At 38.0% G+C, this 27,004-nt stretch overlaps 1 pseudogene; it reads right to left on the bottom strand.

Moving 5' to 3' along the window:
* Positions 1–27,004, bottom strand: part of Vom2r-ps91 (vomeronasal 2 receptor, pseudogene 91) — a 72,431-nt pseudogene that overhangs the window by 33,016 nt on the left and 12,411 nt on the right.

Below are 27,004 nucleotides of genomic sequence, written 5' to 3'. Positions count from 1 at the left end.
ACGCTAAAGAATTGAAATGGGAAATACAGTGGATTCTAAGCTAGAGAACACAAGAGTGTAAACTGTACAATTAAAGATGACCTGTTCATTGGTGAAAGTGAGGCATTGAATTCTCCCAAATTAGAAATGTTGGTGCCCTTGTGTTTGAAACATAGATGTTAAGAATTGACATATCACCAGCTCTCTGCTCTCAAACCCCTGGGAGAGAGAGCTCACCGCCCGGACAGGTGGGCACTCCTGAGATTGCCAAGCAGAAATGACCACCAACACTGCCCTCCCCTGCCCACATCCCTGGCCCAAGAGGAAACTGTATACTGCCTCTGGGTTCCCGTAGATAAGGGCCCAGGAGCAGCAGGTCCACTGCATCTGAGACAACGCCAGAACCTGAAGGAACTGACCAAATAAACAGTTCTCTGCACCCAAATCCCATGGGAGGGAGAGCTGAAACTTCAGAGAGGCAGACATGCCTGGGAAACCAGAAGAGACTACACTCTGTCCAGATCTCTGACTCCAGAGGAAAACACCAAATGCCATCTGGGACTCTGGTGCATGGGGGCTCCTGGAAAGGGCGGCACTGGTCCTCCTGGTTGCTGCCCCCACAGAGAGCTCATAAGCAACACTCCACGAGCAAACTTGAGCCTCAGGACCGCAGGTAAGACCAACTTTTCTGCTCCAAGCGACATGCCTGGTGAACTCAGGGCACAGGCCCAATGGAACAGCTGAAGACCTGTAGATAGGAAAAACTACACACCCGAAAGCAGAACACTCTCTTCCCATAACTGGCTGAAAGAAAACAGGAAAACAGGTCTACAGCACTCCTGACACACAGGCATATAGGACAGTCTAGACACTGTCAGAAATAGCAGAACAAAGTAACACTAGAGATAATCTGAAGGCGAGAGGCAAGCACAGGAACCCAAGCAACAGAAACCAAGACTACATGGCATCATCGGAGCCCAATTCTCCCACCAAAGCAAACACGGAATATCCAAACACACCAGAAAAGCAAGATCTAATTTCAAAATCATATTTGATCATGATGCTGGAGGAATTCAAGAAAGACATGAAGAACTCCCTTAGAGAAATGCAGGAAAACATAAATAAACAAGTAGAAGCCTACAGAGAGGAATCAGAAAAATCCCTGAAAGAATTCCAGGAAAACACAATCAAACAGTAGAAGGAATTAAAAATGGAATTAGAAGCAATCAAGAAAGAACACATGGAAACAACCCTTGATATAGAAAACCAAAGGAAGAGACAAGGAGCCGTAGATACAAACACCACCAACAGAATACAAGAGATAGAAGAAAGAATCTCAGAAGTAGAAGATTCCATAGAAATCATCGACTCAACTGTCAAAGATAATGTAAAGCAGAAAAAGCTGTTGGTCCAAAACAAACAGGAAACCCAGGATTCAATGAGAAGATCAAACCTAAGGATAATAGGTATAGAAGAGTGTGAAGACTCCCAGCTCAACATCTTCAACAAAATCATAGAAGAAAACTTCCCCAAGCTAAAGAAAGAGATGCCCATAAGCATACAAGAAGCCTACAAAACTCGAAATAGATTGGACCAGAAAGGAAACACCTCCCATCACATAATAGTCAAAACACCAAATGAAACCAAATAAAGAAAGAATATTAAAACAGTAAGGGAACAAGGTCAAGTAACATATAAAGGCAGACCTATCAGAATCACACCAGAGTTTTCACCAGAGACTATGAAAGCCAGAAGATCTTGGACAGATGTCATAGAGACACTAAGAGAACACAAAGGCCAGCCCAGGTTACTGTATCCTGCAAAACTCTCAATTAACATAGATGGAGAAACCAAGATATTCCATGACAAAAACAAAATTACACAATATCTTTCTACAAATCCAGTGCTACAAAGGATAATAAATGGTAAAGCCCAACATAAGGAGGCAAGCTACACCCTAGAAAAAGCAAGAAACTAATCGTCTTGGCAACAAAACAAAGAGAAGTAAAGCACACAAGCATAACCTCACATCCAAATATGAATATAACAGGAAGCAATAATCACTATTCCTTAATATCTCTCAACATCAATGGTCTCAACTCCCCAATAAAAAGACATAGATTAACAAACTGAATATGCAATGAGGACCCTGCATTCTGCTGCCAACAGGAAACACACCTCAGAGACAAAGACAGACACTACCTCAGAGTGAAAGGGTGGAAAACAAATTTCCAACCAAATGATCAGAAGAAGCAAGCTGCAGTAGCGAAGTTAAATCAGGAACAGATAAACCAGTTAAACAACCCCATAACTCCTAAGGAAATAGAAGCAGTCATTAAAGGTCTCCCAACCAAAAAGAGCCCAGGCCCAGACGGGTTTAGTGCAGAATTCTATCAAACCTTCATAGAAGACGTCATACCAATATTATCCAAACTATTCCACAAAATTGAAACAGATGGATCACTACCGAATACCTTCTACGAAGCCACAATTACTCTTATACCTAAACCACACAAAGACACAACAAAGAAAGAGAACTTCAGACCAATTTCCCTTATGAATATCGACGCAAAAATACTCAACAAAATTCTGGCAAACCGAATCCAAGAGCACATCAAAACAATCATCCACCATGACCAAGTAGGCTTCATCCCAGGCATGCAGGGATGGTTTAATATATGGAAAACCATCAACGTGATCCATTATATAAACAAACTGAAAGAACAAAACCACATGATCATTTCATTAGATGCTGAGAAAGCATTTGACAAAATTCAACACCCCTTCATGATAAAAGTCCTGGAAAGAATAGGAATTCAAGGCCCATACCTGAACATGGTAAAAGCCATATACAGCAAACCAGTTGCTAACATTAAACTAAATGGAGAGAAACTTGAAGCAATCCCACTAAAATCAGGGACTAGACAAGGCTGCCCACTCTCTCCCTACTTATTCAATATAGTTCTTGAAGTTCTAGCCAGTGCAATCAGACAACAAAAGGATGTCAAGGGGATACAGATCGGAAAAGAAGAAGTCAAAATATCACTATTTGCAGATGATATGATAGTATATTTAAGTGATCCCAAAAGTTCCAGCAGAGAACTACTAAAGCTGATAAACAAGTTCAGCCAAGTGGCTGGGTATAAAATTAACTCAAATAAATCAGTTGCCTTCCTCTATACAAAAGAGAAACAAGCCGAGAAAGAAATTAGGGAAACGACACCCTTCATAATAGACCCAAATAATATAAAGTACCTTGGAGTGACTTTAACAAAGCAAGTAAAAGATCTGTACAATAAGAACTTCAAGACACTGAAGAAAGAAATTGAAGAAGACCTCAGAAGATGGAAAGATCTCCCATGCTCATGGATTGGCAGGATTAATATAGTAAAAATGGCCATTTTACCAAAAGCAATCTACAGATTCAATGCAATCCCCATCAAAATACCAATCCAATTCTTCAAAGAGTTAGACAGAACAATTTGCAAATTCATTTGGAATAACAAAAAACCCAGGATAGCTAAAACTATCCTCAACAATGAAAGGACTTCAGGGGGAATCACTATCCCTGAACTCAAGCAGTATTATGGAGTAACCATTCTAATATCAAATAAAAACAATTTTCAACTAAAAGTCATCAAAAAAGATAAGGAAGGACACTTCATATTCATCAAACGAAAAATCCACCAAGATGAACTCTCAATCCTAAATATCTATGCCTCAAATACAAGGGCACCTACATACATAAAAGAAACCTTACTAAAGCTCAAAACACACATTGCACCTCACACAATAATAGTAGGAGATTTCAACACCACACGCTCGTCAATGGACAGGTCATGGAAACAGAAATTAAACAGAGACGTAGACAAAGAGAAGTCATGAACCAAATGGACTTAACAGATATTTATAGAACATTCTATCCTAAAGAAAAAGGATATACCTTCTTCTCAGCTCCTCATGATACTTTCTCCAAAACTGACCATATAATTGGTCAAAAAACGGGCCTCAACAGGTACAGAAAGATAGAAATAATCCCGTGCATGTTATCAGACCACCAGGGCCTAAAGCTGGTCTTCAATAACAATAAGGGAAGAATGCCCACATATGCGTGGAAGTTGAACAATGCTCTACTCAATGATAAACTGGTCAAGGAAGAAATAATGAAAAAAATTAAAGACTTCTTGGAATTTAATGAAAATGAAGGTACAACATACCCAAACTTATGGGACACAATGAAAGCTGGGCTAAGAGGAAAACTCATAGCTCTTAGTGCCTGCAGAACGATACAGGAGAGAGCCTATGTCAGCAGCTTGACAGCACACCTAAAAGCTCTAGAACAAAAAGAAGCAAATACACCCAGGAGGAGTAGAAGGCAGGAAATAATCAAACTCAGAGCTGAAATCAGCCAAGTAGAAACAAAAAGGACCATAGAAAGAATCAACAGAACCAAAAGCTGGTTCTTTGAGAAAATCAACAAGATAGATAAACCCTTAGCCAGACTAACAAGAGGACACAGAGAGTGTGTCCAAATTAACAAAATCAGAAATGAAAAGGGAGACATAACTACAGATTCAGAGGAAATTCAAAAAATCATCAGATCTTACTATAAAAGCCTATATTCAACAAAACTTGAAAATCTGCAGGAAATGGACAATTTCCTATACAGATACCAGGTACTGAAATTAAATCAGGAACAGATAAACCAGTTAAACAACCCCATAACTCCTAAGGAAATAGAAGCAGTCATTAAAGGTCTCCCAACCAAAAAGAGCCCAGGTCCAGACGGGTTTATTGCAGATTTCTATCAGACCTTCATAGAAGACCTCATACCAATACTATCCAAACAGTTCCACAAAATTGAAACAGATGGAGCACTACCGAATTCCTTCTATGAAGCCACAATTACTCTTATACCTAAACCACACAAAGACACAACAAAGAAAGAGAACTTCAGACCAATTTCCCTTATGAATATCGACGCAAAAATACTCAATAAAATTCTGGCAAAACAAATCAAAGAGCACATCAAAACAATTATCAACCATGATCAAGTAGGCTTCATCCAACATGCAGGGGTGGTTTAATATACGGAAAACCATCATCGTGATCCATTATATAAACAAACTGAAAGAACAAAACCACATGATCATTTCATTACATGCTGAGAAATCATTTGACAAAATTCAACACCCCTTCATGATAAAAGTCCTGGAAAGAATAGGAAATCAAGGCCCATACCTAAACATAGTAAAAGCTATATACTGCAAAGCAGTTGCTAACATTAAACTAAATGGAGAGTAACTTGAAGCAATCCCACTAAAATCAGGGCCTAGACAAGGCTGGCCACTCTCTCCCTACTTATTCAATATAGTTCTTGAAGTTCTAGCGAGAACAATCAGACAACAAAAGGAGATCAAGGGGATACAGATTGGAAGAGAAGAAGTCAAAATATCACTATTTGCAGATGATGTGATAGTATATTTAAGTTATCCGAAAAGTTCCACCAGAGAACTATTAAAGCTGGTAAACAACTTCAGCAAAATGGCTGGGTATAAAATTAAATCAAATAAATCAGTAGCCTTCCTCTACACAAAAGAGAAACAAGCTGAGAAAGAAATTAGGGAAATGAAACCCTTCATAGTAGTCCCAAATAATATAAAATACCTCAGAGTAACTTTAACCAAGCAAGTGAAAGATCTGTACAATAAGAACTTCAAGACACTGGAGAAAGAAATTGAAGAAGACCTCAGAAGATGGAAAGATCTCCCATGCTCATGGATTGGCAGGTTTAATATAGTAAAAATGGCCATTTTACCAAAAGCAATCTACAGATTCAATGCAATCCCCATCAAAATACCAATCCAATTTTTCAAAGAGTTAGACAGAACAATTTGCAAATTCATCTGGAATAACAAAAAACCCAGGATACCTAAAACTATCCTCAACAATATAAGGACTTCAGGAGGAATTACTATCCCTGAACTCAAGCAGTATTACAGATCAATAGTGATAAAAACTGCATGGTATTGGTACAGAGACAGACAGATAGACCAATGGTACAGAATTGAAGACCCAGAAATGAACCCACATACCTATGGGCACTTGATTTTTGACAAAGGAGCCAAAACCATCAAATGGAAAAAAGATAGCATTTTCAGCAAATGGTGCTGGTTCAACTGGAGGTCAAAATGTAGAAGAATGCAAATCGATCCATGCTTATCACCCTGTACAAAGCTTAAGTCCAAGTGGATCAAGGACCTCCACATCAAACCAGATACACTCAAACTAATAGAAGAAAAACGAAGGCACCATCTCGAACACATAGGCACTGGAAAAAATTTCCTGAACAAAACACAAATGGCTTATGCTTTAAGATCAAGAATCGACAAATGGGATCTCATAAAACTGCAAAGCTTCTGTAAGGCAAAGGACACTGTGGTTAGGACAAAACGGCAACCAACAGATTGGGAAAAGATCTTTACCAATCCTACAAGAGATAGAGGGCTTATATCCAAAATATACAAAGAACTCAAGAAGTTAGACCACAGGAAGACAAATAACCCTATTAAAAAATGGGGTTCAGAGCTAAACAAAGAGTTCAAAGCTGAGGAATGCTGAATGACTGAGAAACACCTAAAGAAGTGTTCAACATCTTTAGTCATAAGGGTAATGCAAATCAAAACAACCCTGAGATTTCACATCACACCAGTGAGAATGGCTAAGATAAAAAACTCAGGTGACAACAAATGTTGGCAAGGATGTGGAGAAAGAGGAACACTCCTCCATTTTTGGTGGGATTGCAGACTGGTAAAACCATTCTGGAAATAAGTCTGGAGGTTCCTCAGAAAATTGGATATTGAACTACCTGAGGATCCAGCTATACCTCTCTTGGGCATATACCTAAAAGATGCCCCAACGTATAAAAAAGACACGTGCTCCAATATGTTCATAGCAGCCTTATTTATAATAGCCAGAATCTGGAAAGAACCCAGATGCCCATCAACAGAGGAATGGATATAGAATATGCGGTATATCTACACAATGGAATATTACTCAGCTATCAAAAACAATGCCTTTATGAAATTCATAGGCAAATGATTGGAACTGGAAAATATCATCCTGAGTGAGGTAACCCAATCACAGAGAAACGCACATGGTATGCACTCATTAAACTCACTGATAAGTGGCTATTAGCCCAAATGCTTGAATTACCCTAGATGCATAGAACACATGAAACTCAACAGGAATGATCAAAATGTGAATGCTTCAGTCCTTCTTTAAAAGGGGAACAAGAATACCCTTGGCAGGGAATAGAGAGGCAAAGATCATAACAGAGACAGAAGGAACACCCATTCAGAGCCTGCCCTACATGTGGCCCATACATATACAGCCACCCAATTAGACAATATGGATGAAGCAAAGAAGTGCAGGCCAACAGGAGCCGGATGTAGATCTCTCCTGAGAGACACCGCCAGAATACAGCAAATACAGAGGCGAATGCCAGCAGCAAACCACTGAACTGAGAATAGGACTCCCGTTGAAGGAATCAGAGAAAGAACTGGAAGAACTTGAAGGGGCTCGAGACCCCATATGAACAACAATGCCAAGTAACCAGAGCTTACAGTGACTAAGCCACTACCTAAAGACTATACTTGGACTGACCCTGGACTCTGACCTCATAGGTAGCAATGAATAGCCTAAGAAGAGCACCAGTGGAAGGGGAAGCCCTTGGTCCTGCTAAGACTGAACCCCCAGTGAACGTGATTGTTGGGGGGAGGGCGGCAATGGGGGGAGGATGGGGAGGGGAACACCCATAAAGAAGGGGAAGGGGAGGGGTTAGGGGGATGTTGGCCCAGAACCTGGGAAAGGGAATAACACTCAAAATGTAAATAAGAAATACTTAGTTAATAAAAAAAAGTAATAAAAAAAGAATTATAAAAAAATTGGCATATCATTTTTGTGGATTTTTTTCCTTTGATAACTATCCCCTTCTCTTTCAGTTAATTTTGGTTTGAAGTGTCTTTTTATTGCTACATTTCCTTTCATAATAAAATTACAGATTTACATTTAATAAAGGAAGCCTGATTATTCATACGCTAGCATATTCAAGGTTACATAAATCAAAACAATGGTTTTTTTTCCTCCTGAAAAACATTTGAGGTTGGGAACATCATTAAACCTAACTATTTTCCAGGAATTTGTGAAAGCCAAAGGCATTTCTGTGTTTCTTTTCACATTTGTTGGTTTCCACTCTTCCTTCTTGAGAAATAACACCCTTAGCTGTTCCCATGCCTGTGCCCACATATTCATTATGTCTTCCCATGAGCTTAATTTAAACCCCAGTTTTCTAAGTTTGGGTATGTTGTGTATTCATATTCATTACAATCTAGAAACTCCTTAATTTCTTTCTTTTTGACTCATTGCTTCATTCAGTTGAGAGTTTTCAGTTTCTGTGAGTTTGTAAGTTCTCTGTTTTTTTTCTGTCATTGTTGATATTTAGGTGGATAGGGTGTATAACATAAGAGTTTATTTCCATTTTTACCATTTATTGAGACTTGCTATAAGACTGAGAATGTCTTTTTGAAGAAAGTGTCATGAAGTCTTGAAAAGAAGATATATTCTTGTCTGTTTGGTTGGAATGTTCTACAGATATCTGTTAGGTCACTTGGTTTATAACATACTTTAGCTTTAGTATTTCTATATGTAGTTTTTGACTAGATGACCTGTTCATTGGTGAAAGTGAGACATTAAGTTCTCCACGAACTCATCACTCACTGAACTCCATCCCTTTTCTTTCTGTTTTAAAAACAAGAAAAAAAAACCAGAAAACAAATACCCAACACACACACACAAGCAAAAGACCAATACAACAATAAGTGCCCAAACAAAGAAATATGTATAAAAATTAATTTTTAAATAATCTATCTAAGTAGCACTGAGCTTCCTGGGTTTAGAGCCTGCCCTGAAGTGTGCCTCCACTGGAAGAAACTACTTTTTTCTTTATGAGAGTGTGTCTTTTGCAGATAACTTCTTGGGTTAGGGTAGTGCATGCAAGATGATTTTTACTACATGTAGTTCAAAGTGTCACCACTATACCCAACTCACCAGTATAATTTCGGTTGGCCATTCTATTGTATCCTCAGATAAAGATAATTGTTGACCAAGTGGACCATAAGGGGAAAATTATCCAACTTTCACCTTAAGTTGAAGACCTTCTGGAAAGTTCCAGTAGTTGAGAATATCATACTCTGCATTCAATTTCAATTTCTCATCCAAACTCACTTATTCTCCAGAGGGATTACGAAACTGCATATTCTTCAGAAAAGGGTGCAGCTAAAAAGGATAGATTATGCATTACCTTATGATTAAGTTAGTACCAGAGTGAAGACAAATAACGCAAGTGAAAGTCTCTTATTATGTATATCTTTGAAGCATAAGGCAAATTTAAAACAGGTATAAAAAACATAGGACAAATGGCAGCATATGTATGACTAATTGTGTAACATTTCTGAAAATGTCAGTCCAACAGACAGTTCTGAATCATCCACAAAATACTTAGTAAACGAATGAAAGTGAGGTAATTGTCAGTTTGTCTAAGAAAAGTTAGCCCATCCATTTATTTTCAGAATTAACCTGTCTTGGTTTCCTTTCTGTTGCTTTGATAAAGAGCTTACAGGTTACAGTCCTGAAGACTGTGGAAGGCCAAAACAAGAAATCAAGGCAGGAACCTGGAGGTAGAAAATAAAGCAGAGACTGTGGAGGAATGTCCATGGCTTACTCAGTGTTCATTCTTATGCAACTCAGGACAACTTGACTAGGGATGGCACTGTCTACAGTGGGCTGGCCTCTTCAACATATCATCAATTGTTAATCAAGAAAATGACCCACAGACTTGCCCACACGCCAATCTGATAGATACAATTATTCAGTTGAGTTTACCCCTTCCCATGTAATTTTCATTTGTGTCAAATTGAAAAGACTAGCCAGTACATTGCTCAGAGTAAAATGAGTCCTTGAATACCTAAAATGGTGATAGATAAAATTCTTTAAGTGTCAGGAGTAGGCTTAACATTACTTAGACACACCGGTAATTTTTCTTACAGAGATGTAGTTCAGTTGGTAGAGTCGCCTAGCATTAGTGAAATCCTGGGTTTGATCCCGGCTATGCATAGACTGGGTATAGTTGTTCATGTCTGCTATCTCAGCACTCAGGATGTAGAGGAAGGAGGATCAGAAGTTTGCTGTAGGTCTTGGCCGCATAGTAAATGTGAAACCAGGAAATCTAAGCATATTACATTCTTCAAAAACAGCAATAATGAGAACAACAAAGAAATAGTTTTCCTTCCCTTTTTATTTAAGTAAATAAAAAGGCATATGCTGAAAGGACCTTAAATCTTACTGCAAAGGCAGTCTATTTCAAAACATTTAGGAAATGAAATCAGCATAGATGTCCATACTGATAAATAGATAATTAAAATGTGGTACATTTACATAATGGACTCATTCATCTGTAAAGAAAAATGGAATTATGGTAATTTTAGGAAAATGGATGTAACTGGAAATCGACATACTGAATGAAGCAATGTAGGACCAGGAAGACCAAGGTAATGTGTTCTTTGTCATTTGTAGATGATAACTTTGAATGGTTAGATTTGTAAACTTACTCTGGGATGTTTATAGGGACCAGGGAGTTAGAATGTGTTTATGAGAGAGGGAAGGAGAAGAGGCAATAGGTGCTGAGGAGGACATATTAGAACACTTAAGGAATGGTAGAGCATTGTAGGTAGAAAAGTTTAACCCAGAATAGGAGTAGAGAATAGAGAAGAGAATGGGGAGATAATTTAAATAACCAAGTATGAAAAAGGTCTGTGGAAATCTATTTGTTTTTCTGTCTGGTAAAATTATAAATAAAAAACTTATTTAGAATTGAGGCATCTTGCATTATTGGATATTTCTTCTCACAGAAGCCAAAGATTAAGAAGCAAAAATCCCAGTACTGGGTATAGATTAATTTCTTAGGAAATATTTGTCAGGGGATCCAGAGATTGCCCAAACAACTCAGGCGATTGCCATTGCTTCTGCTTGTCCATCACTCATATTATTGTTAAAGGTACCAAGCTAGACCTGAGCCTAGAGTCCTTTCTCTAGGCTAACCTTCAGGGGTGAAAACCATAGATAATTTTAGGGAAGCAAAATCATCAATAGTACCCAGCTGCAAACCCTTTGATTATGATAATGACCTCTTTGTCTAGATATGTTAACTGGGAAGATAGTAACATGAATGTAACAATGAATTTGAAACACAGAACATGGAGGGAATTCATAGCTTTTAGTCGTGTGGGGGAGGACATTGGCCTTAGCAAGGAACATACAGTTACATTGCTAAGTAGAAATGATATCCACCTGCTTTCTAAATACTTATGATAATACTCATGTGTTAATTTTGCTTTCTGTATTAATTAGAAGAATTTCTTGGAATGAGTAGTGGGTAATAAAAAGGTTTATAAGTGGTCAAATTCCTAAGAAATAGTATATTTGACTTATGTAAAAGTTAGAATGATAAAATGTCCTTCATAGGCACAGAAATTTGAACAGTTTTTCCTTCGTTGGAGCTGTTGTTAGGAGGAGGATTAGGAGATGCTGCCTTGTTGGAGAAAGTATGCCATTGGGTGTGTACCTTCAGAGTTTAAAGATTCATACTGCCCCAGTTTGCCAGCTCTGATTCATTCTTGAGTTAGAGGGTGTGAGCTCTCAGCATCCCGCTTTGGTTGTTAAGCAGGCCTAACATGTCCTCTCATGCTGTCCTTACAATTATGGCCTCTAAACCTCTAGAACTTTAAGAGGAAGACAACGTTCTTTTGAGTTGCTTTGTACACAGTGCTTATTCGCAGCAACAGAAATGTAACTAACACAGATGTTATTAACCAGGAAAGACATATTGCTGTGAAGAACAAAACCATGTTTTTTTGTGGAAGAATGTGGGAGTTTGTGGAACTTTGGATTAGAAAAGCAGTTGATTGCTATAAAGAGAGATTAAAGGGCCTTTTAGTAGAGCCTGGAAGACACTGTTGAGAACAGCATATATGAACTCTGGGGAGAGATCAAGAGGTTGCAGAAAGGAAAAACAGTAGCAACTGGATAAGAGGCCATTCCTATGACATTTGGGGGTAAAATTCCACGTGCCTCTGCCTTCGTCCTAAAAACCTGCCCAGGGTTTTTAAAAAGTACCAAAGTGATTTCTTGGTGGGTGAAATTTCAAGACAGCCCAATACTGAATCTGTGACATCATTATTGTTAACAACTCTTACAGAGATCTAGAATGAGAAAGAACAAGTGAAGCAGAAAAGAAGTAAAAACTGCAGCTTGCAGAGAAGAACATTGGGAAGCTAATGCTGGAGGCACTTTCTATGGTTGAAGAGAGGCTGAGATTATTGTGGAGATTAAGAAGAGGCTTTCCCTGCTTTGGAATAAAGAGAAGGATGGACTCAGGTCAAGACCTTGAGATAAGTTTCCTACTTGGTAAAGAAGTACAGTGCTTTTTGCCACTAATACCAAGTGAGCAAAAGCATTATTGCTAATGCGAATGAGGCTAGAGAGAAAATGCAATGTAAATTGACAGCAGAACTTAATCACATCATCTATGCGGTGTTGACTTTAGAGATATAGATAAATAGGATGTAAGAATGATTACTACTCTGTTGTTTAGGATCATTGCCAAGGCTGGGCATGATATGCTACAGAAGTACCTGTGTATACGTCCTGACAGAGCAGGAGACCCTGAGAGGCCATTATGTGAAACTGTGAACCTGAAGCCTTGGTTGTAGTAGAGATATCAGGATGTTGGAGATGCCAGGATTGTCAGAAATCTGCCAAGGAAGCTGCATATAGGAAGTGGTACCATCCTATGAGAAAGATTTATGCTGCTGGCAGCAAAAGTGGAGGGGTGGACCCCTTTGAAATATTTCCAGTCGTCAGATATGGAACTAGAGGATTTAGTGTTTGCTTTGCTGGGTTTCAGTCTTGGTTTGGTCTAGTATGTAAAGGTAATGTGTGTTTTTTGCCAGTATGTATTGGCAAAATGTAACTTGCTTTTTGCCACAACAACGGTTTGTTCTTAGGGATTACATTGTGTCTCAGAACTGACTTTGGACCTTTAAACAGTGTTGAGAATATAAATGACTGTGTGGAATTTTTTATTATATCATGGCCAAAACATTTGGAGTCTAGAAACTGGAGTATGGATATTTGATTTAGAAACATTCCCCTTAGGCTCAGATATTTTAACCTTTGGTCCTCACTTGGTGGTATTATTTGGCGATGTTTAAATAGTTCAGTCTTATTTAAGGAAGTATATAACTTGAGTTTGTCTTTGAGAGTTTAGAAATGTATCCCACTTCTTGGACACTGTTTCTGATTTGTGGTTGAGGTAAAAATATGAGTTGTCATTTGACTGTTCCAGCTTTCATGCCTGCTTCTATGCTTTCCAGTATTATAGATTTTAGCTCTGGAAATATTAGGCAAAATAATATATTCTCTCTTTTAGTTATGATGTTTTATCACAGCAGCAGAAGAATAATTAATAGACAGGGCTTGCTTGTAAATGAGACACACTAAACCCTCAGGGAATATTGCAGAAGACAGGGCCATAGGAAGTAAGCTATAGAGGATAAGTATAAATACACTGTACTTTGGATGATAATCTGCTGTTGCATACATGAATTTGTTGCAGTATTTATTATGCATGTATGACCTGTGTTAAATTTTACTCATTACAATCCATCATTCAGTGGGGGAGTAACACATGAGTCTCTATACCTTACTGAAGATCTATGGTCTGGTAGTGGTTCCAGGAGAGGAAGTGCCATTCTCTGCAGTGTTGTAGCTAGTAATAAATTGCCCATGTTTTGGTAAATAACTCAGTCATGGTTATGTGAAGAATCATAATTAAACAGAGTGAGACACAGAAATGATGTGAAAATGAGAGGTATGTCTGTTGGATAAAAGGTTTCAACTCTAGGGGGAGGGGACAAGATAGTTTGATTAGGATAAAAAGATCAAATACTTACTATATACACTTAAGAAATGATAAAAAAGCTGTATACAAGGAATGGCAAAATTGATGGTTTACTTTTCCTGTCATTTAAGAATTTTCTATGGGAAGGTGAGGTCTTCTGTTTGATCATAGTTTGAAACTTCTTGAGCTTGAAAGTGGAATGTCAGTTGGTACAAAATTGAAAACAATGATGATGTCTAATCTCTCAGACATTTTAGTACTCAATAGCTCAACATGGAGAGTAGGGTACCCTACCATTTCCATAGATCATTGTTGATATAGCTAGTGTTGTGTAGATCCAGCACAAGTAACTTCAGCTTCTATGAGTTCAAGATTGCCATGATTGCATTCTTAGAAGATGATATTTGCAGCACTTCTCCATATCTTTCAGCAATATTCTTTCCATCCCCCGTTCTGGAATTATTCCTGACCTCAGAGAAGCGTGTTAGAAATAAATGTCTAGTATAGAGCTCAACACTCAATAGTCACTTATTCTCAGCACCTGGAACAAGTGTGACTGAATCAGTGCTTACTGTGAAGACAGGCTTCTTCTATTGTGGCTGAGAGTAGCACTGGTATATAATAGAGCCTTAAACTATTATTTACAAGGCAGTTTGGCACTATGTAAATTTAACTAAACAGTTATAAATTCCCCATTACAGCTTATTACTTCCTCAGCTACATGGTACAGCAAGATTCAAATGCATCTGGGCAAACTCAGATCTGCAACTCCTTTCAGGTTTGTTGACTGCATCACACTTTTCGATCTTGACCTGGTTCCATACCTTGTTCACAGCTTTCCTTGGCAGGCATCCCATAGCTCTGGAATCTCTAACATCTTGGAGTTTTCAATGAAATACAGGATTTATCTGCATAGCTTTACACAGCAGTTTCTATGGGCCGCATGCAGGGATACTCCTGTCATACACCTGGCCCCAGTGGTTTCCTTAGTCACAGAGGGAGATTTTATAACCCATTTCCTGTATCCTTGACTCTAAAGCCAAAAATATGTGGCCTTAACTGTCAAGTTCTGCTGCTTGCAAGGTTTGGAATATGGCCTCTTGTTCAACTGCATCTGTATCAAATTTCTCTCTTGGATGTTTTCCTTCACTTCTTATGTTTTTCTTTAATTTCTTTTCACAAGTTGGAAGCTTAGCTTGGTGGAGTCTTTCCCTGTGGTCATCACCCCTTTATCCCATTTAATATCAGTCTTTAAAATCTTATCTTTTTGAGTACAGGAATTAGTCTGATTACACTTCCTGGTGTTCTCTTCTCCTTCAAATCAAACCTTTTGTATTTTTCCTTGCTCAGCATGTTTCTTTTCATTATAGATCTGCATAAAATCATTAAGCACCACCACAGAATTAGTATTAGACTGTCTTGATATCTCATCTGCTGATATCATTTATCCAGAACTCTTAAATAAATTGAGGGCTAAAGCCCAGGCAATTTTTTTAGACAAGCAAAGAAAACAGACACTTTCCTCTTACAAATATTACAACAATGATCTGTCACTTACTAATATTCTCCTCTGAAACCTCTTGAGTCAGGCCATTATAATTTACATTGTTTTTGGCAACACTGCCCATATTGCCCCTTAAGCCCTGCTTAAAACATTCAACTGCATTTTTAATACCAAGTCACAAAGTCCACATTCTGAGAATAAGAAGCATACTCAGGCCTTCATGGCAATACCCTACTCCTATAGCATGCTGAAACAAGAATAACAGTTTGGAGGTGTGACTGATCCACATTACCATGGGAAAATGGGCTTGTTTCTCCACAATGGAGATAAGGAGGATTATGACTTGATTTCAGAATATCCTTTAGGGTGTTTCCTAGCACTGTCATGTCACTTAAATCAATGGGAAACTTCAAAAGCCAAATCAAGACAAGATGATATCAAGACAAGAGGACATGAAGCTATTAATCATTACTCCAGGAAAAGCACCAAGACTTGCTGAGGTGCTTGCCAGGGGTGGAACAAAGACAGGATGGGTAGTAGAGAAACATAAGTATAAATAGAAGCTAAGACCACATGACCAGTTGTGGATATGAGAATTATAATTGACGTGAGTGTTTCTCTTATATTTGTTAAGAATGTGTTTATACAGATATCTGTCTTTTCGTCTTTAATTTCTCTATTGTGTAATGAAACATCAATTAAGAGCATATCAGTGGTTATCATATTTATATTTGAGACTCTAGACATTGTCTATCAAGGGGCATTGCCTCTTATGTTAAATTCATAGTGCAATTGTAGTTGTATGAGGGACAGCTATATCATGTTTAGGTGTCATTATGACCTGGTTATTGTTTTTCTTTAAAAACTAAGCAGCCATAAGTTATGATTGTGTGTCAAGTTGACAAGTGCTGGGCTTGTGTTGGATATTCTTGGTTGTGAATTTGACTACATCTGTAGTCAACTAATACCCAAAATGGAGGGTACACCTGTGAGGAAGTTTTGCATAATTTGAAGTAGGAAGATCCACTTTTAATGTAGATGTTTGATGTGGGAAGAGAAGCCTTTAATACCAATCTTTTGATTTAAGAAAACAAGTCTTTAATCCAGAACTGGTATATATCTTCTGCTGAAATCCTACATAGAACACAGAAGAGGGAAGCTTATGCTTTTTGCTTGCTTCCCCTCTCCTCTTTAGCAAGTCAATTTTTTCCAGGGGAATTATAGCCTACTTCTCCTGCGTTCCTTCATATACTAAAGACCAGCTGAGATGTCCAGCATTGTTGACTGAACCACAATTGGATGATTGGACTTTCTCTTTATAGCCAGCCATTGTTGGATTAGCTGGACCACATCCTAAAAGTCACTCTCAAGAGCCCAGACTAATACAATCACTGATGCCCTTTCTCTCCAGCAGCCTGCATCTGATACTATGAAATTTGGCCAACAAAGATGTTTACAGCTCAATTGTAATCGCATGTGATGTGGTATGGGTTACCTGATGCACTAGGTTACTACACACTATTTTTGGCCTGTTACCAAAAGGAGTGACAGGAACCTATATTTTTTATTGTTGGTTGGGGACTCTTGGGGGTCTCTTTGATCAAGGAGTCATATGAAGTTGTCTTATACCTGTTACTAGAATTTTGTTTAGTAACTCTTGGCTTCTATAAACACTCAAATTATCTAGCCATATAATGTTTCTATCCTCATATCTTTAAAAGAATATTATTTCAAGTTAAATTACATATATTAGGTTTTCAATGGTTTTGTCATACATTCTTTGTTATGATTAGCTATCTCTCCTGTTCTCCCTTTTAAAAAAAGAATTGTTTTATTTATTTACATTCCAAAAGTTGTCTCCTTTTCTGGTCCCCATTCCAAGAGTTTTTCACACATCTCACTATCCCATTACCCCTGAGAGTATGCTCACTCCATTCCCCTTCTCCCAGGCCATCAAGTCTGTATAGGATTAGGCCCATCCTTACCCACTGAGGCCAGACAAATCCTCAGTTACATATGGGCCTGCAGCTTTGGGTCAGACAATGTATGATCCTTGATTGATGGCTTAGTCTCTGGGAGATGTGAGGGGTCTGGGTTAGTTGGCAATGTACCCTTCCTATGGGGTTACCATCCCTTTGAACAACTTTAGACCTTCCCCTAACTTTTCTTTTCTTTTCTTTTCTTTTCCTTTCTTTTTCTGAAGTTTAAATCTTTTTTTCCATCTTTATTAACTTGGGTATTTCTCATTTACATTTCAATTGTTATTCCCTTTCAGGGTTTCCAGGTCAACATCCCCCTAACATCTCGCCCTCCCCTTCTCTATGGGTGTTCTCCTCCCTATCCTTCCCCCACTAAAACTCTCCCCCCAACAATCATGTTCACTGGGGGTTCAGTCTTGGCAGGACCAAGGGCTCCCCCTTCCACTGGTGCTCTTATTAGGCTATTCATTGCTACCTATGAGGTTGGAGCCCAGGGTGAGTCCGTGTATAGTATTTGGGTAGTGGCTTAGTCCCTGGAAGCTCTGGTTGGTTGGAATTGTTGTTCACATGGGGTCTCAAGCCCCTTCACACTCTTTGAGTTCTTTCTCTGATTTTTTCAACAGAGATACCGTTCTCAGTTCAGTGGTTTAATGATGGCATTCGCCTATGTATTTGCTCTATTCTGTCTGTATCTCTCAGGAGAAATCTACACCCCATTCCTGTCAGGCTGCAATTCTTTGCTTCATCAATCTTATCTAGTTTGGTGACTGTACATGTATAGGCCACATGTGGGGCAGGCGCTGAATGAGTGTTCCTTCTGCCTCTGTTCTAAACTTTACCTCCCTAATCCCTCCTTTAAAGAAGGAGTGAATCATTCGCATTTTGGTCATCCTCCATGAGTTTCAAGTGTTCTGTGCATCTAGGGTAATTCGAGCATTTGGGCTAATAGCCACTTATCAATGAGTGCATACCATGTGTGTTTTTCTGTGATTGGGTTACTTCACTCAGGATGATATTTTCCAGTTCCATCCATTTGCCTATGAATTTCATAAAGTCATTGTATTTGATAGCTGAGTAATATTCCATTGTGTAGATGTACCACATTTTCTGTATCCATTCCTCTGTTGAAGGGCATCTGGGTTCTTTCCAGCTTCTGGCTATTATAAATAAGGCTACATCATAGTGGAGCATGTGTCTTTGCTATATGTTGGGGCATCTTTTGGATATATGCCCAAGAGAGGTATAGTTGGGTCCTCAGGTAGTTCAATGTTCAATGTTCTGAGGAACCTCCAGACTGATTTCCAGAATGGTTGTACCAGTCTGCAATCCCCACAACAATGGAGGACTCTTCCTGTTTCTCCTCACCCTCTCCAGCACCTGCTGTCACTTGAGTTTGTGATCTTAGCCCTTCTCACTGGTGTGAGGTGAAATTTCAGGGTTGTTTTGATTTGCATTTCCGTTATGACTAAAGATGTTGAACATTTCTTTAGGTGTTTCTCAGCCATTCAGCATTACTCAGCTGTGAATTCTTTGTTTAGCTCTGAACCCCATTTTTAATGGGGTTATTTGTCTCCCTGCAGTCTAACTTCTTGTGTTCTTTGTATATTTTGGATATAAGCCCTCTATCTGTTGTAGGATTGGTAAAGATCTTTTCCAAATCTGTGGTTGCCATGTTGTCCTAACAACAGTGTCCATTGCCTTACAAAAGCTTTGCAGTTTTATGAGATCCCATTTGTTGACGCTTGATCACTTAAATATACTATCATATCATCTGCAAATAGTGATATTTTGACTTCTTCTTTTCCAATCTGTACCCCCTTGACCTCCTTTTGTTGTCTGATTGCTCTGGCTAGAACTTCAAGAACTATATTGAATAAGTAGGAAGAGAGTGGACAGCCTTGTCTAGTCCTTCATTCTAGTGGGATTGCTTCAGGTTTCTCTCCATGTAGTTTAATATTAGCTACTGGTTTGCTGTATATGGCTTTTTACTATGTTTAGGTATGGGCCTTGCATTCTATTCTTTCCAGGACATTTATCATGAAAGGGTGTTGGATTTTGTCAAATGCTTTCTTAGCATCTAACGAGATGATCATGTGGTTTTTATCTTTCAGTTTGTTTATATAGTGGATTACATTGATGGTTTTCCATATATTAAACCATTCCTGCCTGCCTGGGATGAAACCTACTTGATCATTATGGATGACTCTTTCAATGTGGTCTTGGATTCAGTTTGCAAGAATTTTAGTGAGTATTTTTGCATCGATATTCATAAGGGAAATTGGACTGAAGTTCTCTTTCTTTGTTGGGTCTTTGTGTGGCATAGGTGTAAGAGTAATTGTGGCTTCATAGAAGGAATTTGGTAGTGCTCCATCTGTTTCAAATTTGTAGAATAGTTTGGATAGAATTGGTACGAAGTCTTCTATGAAACTCTGCTATTATTCTTCACTGAACCCATCTGGACTTGGGCTCTTTTTGGTTGTGAGACCTTTAATGACTGCTTCTATTTCTTTAGGAGTTATGGGGTTGTTTTAATCGTTTATCTGTTGCTGATGAAACTTTGGTACCTGGTATTGGTGCAGGAAATTGTCCATTTCCTCCAGTTTTTCAATTTTGTTGAATATAGGCTTTTGTAGTAGGATCTGATGACTTTTTGAATTTCCTCTGATTCTGTAGTTATGTCTCCCTTTTCATTTCTTATTTTACTAATTTGAACACACTCTTTGTCCTCTCATTAGTCTGGCTAAGGGTTTATCTATCTTGTTGGTTTTCTCAAAAAACCAACTTTTGTTTCTGTTGATTCTTTGTGTAGTTTTTGTTTGTTTATTTGTTTGTTTGTTTGTTTCTACTTGGTTGATTTCAGCTCTGAGTTTGATTATTTCCGCCCTTCTACTTCTCCTGGGTGTACTTGCTTCTTATTGTTCTAGAGCTTTTAGGTGTGCTGTCAAGCTGCTGATATATGCTCTCTCCTTTTATTTCTGCAGGCACTCAGACCTATAAGTTTTCCTATTAGCACAGCTTTCATTGTGTCCCATAAGTTTGGGTATGTTTTAACTTCATTTTCATTAAATTCTAAGAAGTCTTTAATTTCTTTCCTTCTTCCTTCCTTAACTAGGGTATCACTGAGTAGAGCATTGTTCAACTTCCATGTATATGTGGGCATTCTTTCCTTATTGATATTGAAGACAAGCTTTAGCCCGTGGTGGTCTGATAGGATGCATGGGATTATTTTTATCTTTCTGTATCTGTTAAGGCCTGTTTTATGACTGATTATATGGTTAATTTTGTAGAAAGTACCATGAGGTGATGAGAAGAAGGTATATCCTTTCATTTTAGGATAAGATGTTCTGTAAATATCTGTTATGTCCATTTGGTTCATGTCTTCTCTTAGTCTGTCTATGTCTCTGTTTAATTTCTTTTTCCCTGATCTGTCCATTGATGAGAGCAGGGTATATAAATCTCCTACTATTATTGTGTGAGGTGCAATGTGTGCTTTGAGTTTTAGTAAGTTTTCTTTTATGTACGTAGGTGTTCTTGTATTTGGAGCATAGATGTTTAGGGTTGAGAGTTAATCTGGTGGATTTTTCCTTTGATGAATATGAAGTGTCCTTCCTTATCTTTTTTGATGACTTTTAATTGAAAATTGATTTTATTTGATATTAGAATGGCTACTCCAGCTTGCTTCTTCTGACCATTTGCTTGGAAAGTTGTTTTCCAGCCTTTCACTCTGAGGTAGTGTCTGTCTTTGTCTCTGAGGTGTGTTTCCTGTATGCAGCAAAATTCTGGGTCCTCATTACATATGCAGTTTTTAATCTGTTTCTTTTTATTAGGGAGTTGAGTCCATTGATGCTGAGAGATATTAAGGAATAGTGATTGTTGCTTCCTGTTATCTTAATATTTGGAGATGAGATTATGTTTGTGTGCTTGTCTTCTCTTTGTTTTGTTGCAATACGATTAGTTTCTTACTTTTTCTAGGGTGTAGCTTGCCTCCTTGTGTTGGACTTTACCATTTATTATCCTTTGTAGGCTTGGATTTGTAGGAAGATATTGTGTAAATTTGGTTTTGTCAGAATATCTTGGTTTCTCCATCTATGTTAATTGAGAGCTTTTCTGGATTCAGTAACCTGGACTGGCACTTGTGTTCTCTAAGGGTCTGTATGACATCTATCCGGGATCTTCTTGCTCTCAAAAATCTCTGGTAAGAAATCAGGTGTAATACTGATAGGTCTGCCTTTATTTGTTACTTGACATTTTCCCTTTCTGCTTTTAATATTTTTTCTGTATTTTGTGCATTTGGTGTTTTGACTATTATGTGACAGGAGGAGTTTCTTTTCTGATCAAATTTATTTGGAATTCTGTAGACTTCTTGTATGCTTATGGGCATCTCTTTCTTTAGGTTAGGGAAGTTTTTTCTATGATTTTGTTGAAGATATTTACTGGTCCTTTGAGTTGGGAGTCTTCACTCTCCTGTATACCTATTATCCTTAATTTGATCTTCTCATTGTGTCCTGAATTTCCTGTATGTTTTGGGCCAGTATTTTTTTTCTTTGGTTCTTTTTTTCGGAGCTGGGGACCGAACCCAGGGCCTTGCGCTTCCTAGGTAAGCACTCTACCACTGAGCTAAATCCCCAGCCCCATTTTTTTCTGTTATACATTATCTTTGACAGTTGTGTCGATGATTTCTATGGAATCTTCTGCTCCTCAGATTCTCTCTTCTATGTCTTGTATTCCGTTGGTGATGCTTGTATCTATGGCTCCTTGTTTCTTCCTTTGGTTTTCTATATACCAGGTTGTCTCTTTTTGTGCTTTCTTTATTGCTTCTATTTCCATTTTTAATTCCTTCACCTGTTTGATTGTATTTTCTTGTAATTCTTTCAGGTATTTTTGTGTTTCCTCTCTAAGGGCTTCTACTTGTTTACTTGTGTTTTCCTGCATTTCTCTAAGGGCATTCTTTATGTCTTTCTTGAACCCCTCCATCATCATGAAGAAATATGATTTTCAATCTAGATCTTGCTTTTCTGGTGTTATTGGCTATTCAGTGTTTGCTTTGGTGGGAGAATGGACTCTGATGATGCTATGTAGTCTTGTTTTCTGTTGCTTTGGTTCCTCTGCTTGCCTCTTGTCATCAGGTTTTTTCTGGTGTTACCTTGTTCTACTTCTGACAGTGGCTTGACAGTCCTATAGGCCTGTGTGTCAGGAGTGCTGTAGACCTTTTTCCTATTTTTTTCCAGACAGTTATTGGAACAAAGTGCTTTCCTTTCAGGTCTATAGTCGCTCCTGTCCACTGGCTTTCAGCTGTTCCTGTGGGCGTGTATCCTGAGTCCACCAGGCAGGTAACTTGGAGCAGTAAATTTGTTCTTACCTCTGTTCTCAGGCCTGAAGTCACTCCTCAGGCCTGGGTTTCAGCTCTTCATGAGGGCAACATCCAGAAGGGCCTGTTGCTACTTTTGGAATGATTTTTTTTGACAAGTTTCACCCATTTACCTGAAAATATGGTGATTTTATTTTTGTTTACATATAAATAACAGTCCTTTGTTGGTAGGCACCACATCATTATGCATTCATTAGCTTATGGATATTTAGGCTGATTTCATTTCCTGACTTCTGTGCATAGGTCACCAGTGAATATGAGTGAATAAGCATTTCTGGACTAAGATATAGAGTCCTTTGGATGTATGACCAGAAATGGTATAGGGTGCGTGTGTGGGGGTTCATATGTTCCAGTTCATCTTTTAGGGAAACCTCCAGACTGATCCCAGAGTTGCTGCACTAGTTTCTACTTCTACCAACAGTGTATAAGGGTTTGCCACTCTCCACATCTGTAACATTTGTTGTCATTGGTGGCTTGATGATGACCATTCCAAGGTTAGACCCACGCTTAATGTAGTTTTAGTCTGTATTTCCTTGATGGTTAAAGATGTTGAAAACTTTTAAGAATGTTTATTAGCCATGTTTAATTCTTATTTTGAGAGTTTTCTCTTTAGTTCTATAGCCAAAATTTAAACTGTACTGTTTGTTTCCTTCATGTATGAATTTTATGAGTTCTTTGTATACTTTCCCCCCAATTCTTTTTTTTAATTTTTTTATTCTGTGTGTGTTTGTGTGTGTGTGTGTGTGTGTGTGTGTGTGTGTGTGTGTGTGTGTGTGTGGCGGAGGGAGGAATGCCATGGCATGTATGTAGAGACCAGAGGACAACCTGCAAGTATCAGATCTTGGTTTTTACCAGGAGGGTCCTAGTTATCAAAATTGGTCCATTGTGTTTGGTCCCCCCCCCCAATTCTTAATTAGATATGAGCTTGGAAATTGTTTTCCCTTTCTGTGGACTGGCATTTACTAACAGTTTCCTTTGCTATATTTTACTCTCCTGAGATCCCATTTTCCCTGTTTTATTTTTTCTTGTCCTCCAGAGTTATCTCAGAATGCTTTTATGTGTCTACAATTTGAAGAAAATTGTTGGTGTTTACCTCTAGCACTTACAGGGTATCACAACTTATACTGAATTCCATGGTCAATTTGAAGTTTAGTTTTATTCACACTGAGAAATAAGGGTCTATTTTCATTCCCTACATATTAAAATCCTGTTTGCACAGCACAGTTTGCTGAAAATACTGTCATTTCTTCAGTGTATCCGTTTGGCAAGATTATTTAAAATCTGAGTTCACTGTAAATGTGTGGCTTCTTCTCTGGGCCCTCTATTATCCTATCCTATTCTATCCTAGCCTAGCCTATCCTAGCCTAGCCTAGCCTAGCCTAGCCTAGCCTAGCCTATCCTATCCTAGCCTAGCCTATCCTATCCTATCCTATCCTATCCTATCCACGTATTCTATTCTTTCTATTATATTCCATTATATTTTATTGTACTGATTATATATGTGTCTGTTTTTGTGCCAGTACTATGCTATTTGCATTATTATGACTCTTGTATGAGTTTAAAGTAGGTATGATGATACCTCCTGTTGTATTCATTTTCTTTAGGATTGTTTTATCTATCCTTGTTCTTTTGTGCATTCACATTAATTTTAAGGTTTCTATAAGCCTGTGAAGAAGAGTGATGTTTTCAGAATTATTTTCTAGAGAATTTCATACATGAGTAAACCAAACATAACTAAATAAAACTGTACTAAGTCAAACCAAACAAAATTAAACCAAAAAACCAAACTGTACTCACATCATTTTTGCTTTTCACCCCTCTTCCCATAACTCACAGTTTTCTTTGAAATGCATGACTCACCTCCCACCCCAACACATCATACTGAGTCTCTTCACTGTAGTTTGTCTGTATATACATATGTTTATTGCTGACCACTTGGGTTTGGATAACCCGTCCGGACCACTTCTCTGGAGAAAACTTACTCTACCTATCTCACCAGGCATGGACTGACCAGTCCTCTTCAATTTGGGATAGGACCCTCTAAGTATTGGCTCTTAATTCTGCATACTGAGATTTCATAATGGTGTAATACTGATTGAAGTTACATTAAAATGTCAATTGCTCTTTTAACTATGACCAATATAGAACATCAATTTTTGTAACCTATGATTTTGGGAGGTCTTTCTATTTTCTAGTGTCTTCTTCAACTCATTTACTTTCTTCACTGTCTTAAAGTTTTCATGGTAGAACTCTTTCTTGGTTTGGTTGCCCTGCCCAGATTTATTCTTAGATGTTTAATTTCTTTATGGCTATTGTCGATGGGGTTATTTTGTCATTTTTTGTTGATATGTTCATCACTGGTGTAAAGGAAGACTGTGTTAAATTTGCATTCCTTAATTTCAGTTGGGAATTTTTGATTTTTCCCTCCACTTAGTACAATTCTGATTAAAGATTTTTCAAATATCTGTATCATATCCATGACTTTTATTATGTGGTTATATTGGATTTTTTCAAAGGCCTTTTCTTCATCTATTGATATGATCATGTGATTTCTGTGTTTGGGTCCACTTATGTCATCAATTTAACTTATTGATTTACATTTGTAGATTCGTCCCTGAATATCTGGAATGAAGTCAACTTGGTTATGGTGACTGATATTTTTGATGTGATAATGAATTAAGTTTACAGATGTTTTATTGAGAATTTATTTTTCATTCATATTTTTATTTTTAAATGATTTAATTTTTTTGAAATTATAACATCATTACAGAATTTCTCCCTTCCATTTTATTAACTTGTACACATATGTTTGTTAGGAAGACTTGTCTGTGATTTCCTTTGTTGTTGTGTATTTATCTGGTTTGAGTTTCAGGTTACTACACCAGCATTAATCAATCTGTTGTCATAGAAAGAGTTTTGAAGTAGTCACTTCTTTTCTATTTTATGCAATAATTTGAGAAGCACTGATAGTATTTCTTTAACATTCTGGTAAAATGATGTAGATTTTGTTCTTGGAATTTCTTAGTTGCGAAATCTCACATTTTATTCTCATTACTGATTAATTCGTCGGTTTAAATACTATCTTACTGATGTTCAGGTGTGTTTTTTGGAATAACTGAGTGTATTCTACATTCTAACTCAGCCTCCTAGTATTTATCTATTTTATTAAAGAATTAATGTTATGAATTATTGTTAAAGTTGGTATAGAATTGGTCCTTTTTGGAAGAAACATTTACCTTTTTTCCTTTCATTTTTTTTTTTTGGTTCTGTACTGGAATTTACATCAGGACATAATTTGTTGATTTGGGAAAATATTTCTTGTTTTGAAAATTTAAGTCGCATTTCTCTTCTACTACATGCATTTACAATTTAGGAGAGGAGAAATCCTAGTAGGTTCGATGAGTAAATTTCCTCTGTCTGACCAGTATTCAGGATGCTTTATTCCTATGTTTTCCCCCTGAGAGTCAGATTCTGAGCAATAATAATCAATGTCCATGGTTCAGCACACTTCTGGAATGTCCTTGCTTCTGTTGAAATCAGGTTAATAGACTTTGCCTGAGTGCTCTAGCCTGGTGCACCTGCACTTCCATGCTTGACGTCTTCTGATGTCTTTACTGTGAGTTGTAGAATTATATATATAGCTAGGTACCTGTACTGGCTGGTTTTGTGTGTCAACTTGACACAAGCTGGAATTATAATAGAGAAAGGGGCCTCAGTTGAGAAAATGCCTCAATGAGACAAAGGTGTGAGGCATTTTCTCAACAAGCAATCAAGGGGGGAGGGCCCAGCCCATTGTGGGTGGTGCTGATCCTGGGCTAGTGGTCCTGGGTCTATACAAGAGCAAGCTGAGCAAGGGAGGGGAAACAATCCAGTAAGTATCATCCCTCCATGGCCTCTGCATCAGTTACTGCTTTCTGACCTTCTTGAGTTCCATTTCCATCTTCCTTGGTGATGAACAGCAATGTGGAAGTATAAGTTGCATAAACTTTTTCCTCCCCAACATGCCTCTTGGTCATGATGTTTTGTGCAGGAATAGAAACCCTGACTAAGAGAGTACCCTCTCATCAATCACCTTCATTGCCCAGTTGGCCTCCACAGGCTTTGCTGCACGTTGTGGTAGTCTTCTGTCTAAGTGTTTTATCTTTAATCAGCTCAGT

The sequence above is a fragment of the Rattus norvegicus genome, chromosome 12 (genome assembly GCF_021556685.1).
Source record: "Rattus norvegicus strain SHRSP/BbbUtx chromosome 12, alternate assembly SHRSP_T2T, whole genome shotgun sequence".
Classification (NCBI taxonomy): domain Eukaryota; kingdom Metazoa; phylum Chordata; class Mammalia; order Rodentia; family Muridae; genus Rattus; species Rattus norvegicus.
This window is presented reverse-complemented; position numbering and strand designations above follow the sequence as displayed.